We start from the raw sequence: 3264 nt of genomic DNA, 5'->3' as shown, positions 1-3264 counted from the left end.
ATAAATCTATAAAAAATGTAAATTATTTAAACAATTATTTATTCCCAAAAATGGGAAAAAGAATCGTATTTTCTCATTGAAATGTAATTGTTTGTCATGGTTCGGAGCAGTAAATTTTTCTAAAAACATTATATAATTATTTGCATAATTAATTATTGTCTATTCTGAAATTTTTTCAAAATTGAGTCAGAGATATCAAATTTCTTTTCTAATTAGTATCCAATGCTGCTGAATTAGTATCCTATGTTCAATACATTTATATTTGTTTAAACGATATTTTTTTTCTCAAGAAAATTTTTTGGGTAATAAAAAAATAAGATAAAATAGAAAAAAATACAATAAAGTTTTTGAATGCGTAGTGTATAGAAAGAATGCATTAACCACTTTTTAATTGTTCAAGCAAGTATAATTTAGTCAAAGAATTAACTTAAACAGATTAAAACTTGTTAAAGTTTTAAATAAACTGAACAAATACAAACTTGTTAAACATTAGAAGAAATGTATCAAACTTATTTAATTATTCAAGATAAAGAAGCGTAGAATAACAATTTGAAAAAAGTGGACATCTTTGGCTGGATTTTTAGAAACTTTTTAATTAATAATTGTTTAAATAATTAAATAATTTTCTTAGAAAAATTCACTACTTCAAACAATGAGAAAATATTGCATTTCAATTAGAAAATAACATTATTTTCTACATTTTTTGGGAATAAATAATTGTTTAAATCATTTGGATGTGTTTAAACAATGAAAAATAGTTTAATATTATTATTTTTCTAACGTAAATGTCAATCTAAAGAATTTTAAAATGCAGTTTTAAAAACTTCAAAAATTAAAAATTAGAAGCGCCTAAAATCAATGAATTTAGATTCAAACAAATTTAAGCTGATCAACCGTGAATATAAATTAATTAATAATTTTTTAATTTGAATTTTACTTTAAGATTTGCAAAGTTAATAATAATTGATTGTACAAGAGGATTTGTTATCAGTTCACAATTTCAGAATGCCCAAATATTTAAGTTAAAAATTAAATTGTTTCCATTGAAAAGTTTTATTAGTTAAACTAATATAAACGCCTTATTGAAATTTTATAAACTATGTTTAACTTCAAAATAACTTCAAAATAATATATTTATAATTGAAGACTTTTATTACATTTCAAATATAATTTCAGTATAAAGTATTCCATGTTTAAGCCACGAAATTTGAAAAATTTTAATTAAGAAAAAGAACAGTTACTTAATATTTAGAAATTATAACTCTTCATTTAAACTCAGTAATTTTAAATTCGCTATTTAAAACTAAACAAAAAACTAAACTTGCAACGTTAAAATTTTAATTTATCTATTCAAAGAAAATTATTTTATAACTATTTTAAACTAATTTTTTAAAAATATTTAAAAGGATACATAAAGATTTACAAATTTGTCAAAAATAAATATGGAAGCTTTGAGAAAATTTGTTTAATGTAGCAGAATTAAAAAAAAAAATTAATTTGAAAAACATGCAAAACTACATGCAGATGTTTAAAGATATTGAAATAAAATTTTGAATCATTTTAAGGATTTTTTAGCTATTTAAAATAAAAATAATTTAACATTTAGTTTCAATAAGGAATTTTCAATTTTCTAAAATTAATTTTGAGTTGAAACTGGTATTTATCCGTAAGAAATATAATTTTTTTTGGAAAAGGGAATTTAAAAATTTGAACAAACTCTGAGTTAGAACAGGGATTTTTTAAGAGAATGAATTCTAAGTTGAAGCGGGATATTATCGGAAAAAATTAAAATTATGAATTGGAACAGTGCATTTTAGTAAGAAGCTTCAATTTTTAGCTGGAATAGAGAATTTTCTAAAAGAATTAAGATACTTAAACTGAATATCGATTTTTTCGAAATAATTTATTTTTGAGTTGAAATGCAGGATTTTCTTAAAGAATTAAAATTCTGGATTTGAACTGCAAATGTTCAATTTTTAACTAATTTTTAACTGGAATTCGAATTTATATAGAAGAATAACAATTCTCAAAATAAAATTGAATTTTTCAAAGAAAATTTTAATTCTGCGTTGAAACGATGTATTTTCAAAAAAATTTAAATTATGAATTGGAACAGGAAATTTTATAGAAAAATTATCATTCTTGCAATACGTTGAAATGGAGAATTTTTGAAATGAATAAAAATTCTGGATTTGAAAAGAGGTTTTTTCGAAAAAATTAAAACTTTGGATTTAAACAGAGAATTTTAATTTTTTAACTAATTTTGAGCTATAATTAGCCTTTCAATGATTGATCATTTTAACACAAAATTGTTGAATGAAATTAATTTTAAACCTCAATTTTCGAAGTTTAAAATTCAAGAGATTCACTTGAAGAGATTCACTTTTATTTGCATTTCAGTTTTTATTACAGACTTGCAAACATTGTCAAAAAGAGTCTAGTCTTTCTTTTCGAGGTCTCTACATTGCATGCGGATGAAATCTAAAAGACCACTTGCGATTTCGTTCGCATCTCGATTTTTCGTATCCTTATCCTACACGTAGCAATAAGCACGCTTTACTCCGTCATCAAATAAAGTGAGGTTATAAAATCTAAGCTTTCCTTTATAATAAAGAAGTACTGCCGCACGTTTAGAAGTGCTTAAGACTTTCTGCAAATCAAAGAAAAATAAACAGATAGAACTGCTTTTACAGTTTCTTTTCATTCTGAGCTGCAGTTTTATTTGCTAGGAGATTATCGTAATCACCCAGTGATTTCATTATTACTTGCTCGTCAGCTTTTTTCTAAACGTTACCAACACTGCATTGATCTTTCTTTGAGACAAAAAATCCTAAACTCTATTCTCAGTTGAACGCATCGCGATAAATAGAAAAATACTACAGAAAGATACCACAGCCCCTTTCGCACTTCAGCAAGGCAACTTCCAAGCTAGTACACTCAAACTTCAAAGATACGAGCTACAAATATACGAGTTATCTACCGATACGAGCGTTCCGACTCTAAAGGAATGAGCGGAAATTGTTCCCCTCTTCTTTGTCCTATTGGCGAGTCAGGCGCACGCGAGTGCGCGCTGTCTTGAATTCGATATGCGCCTGCGCGTAGTTGGCTTGTGACCGTTAGCCTAATAGTAATTATTGATTATTAATTTATTATTAATTGATTCAACTGAATAATATCAATTTTAGAATTTTTATTATAAAAAATATTTCTATCTAAAAGATTTGAACTCCACAGCAGTGGAGTCGCAAGAAGAGATGCTGCTGC

The sequence above is a fragment of the Belonocnema kinseyi genome, chromosome 6 (assembly GCF_010883055.1).
Source record: "Belonocnema kinseyi isolate 2016_QV_RU_SX_M_011 chromosome 6, B_treatae_v1, whole genome shotgun sequence".
NCBI lineage: Eukaryota > Metazoa > Arthropoda > Insecta > Hymenoptera > Cynipidae > Belonocnema > Belonocnema kinseyi.
The sequence above is the reverse complement of the archived record's forward strand: the minus strand, read 5'-3'. Positions refer to the sequence as shown.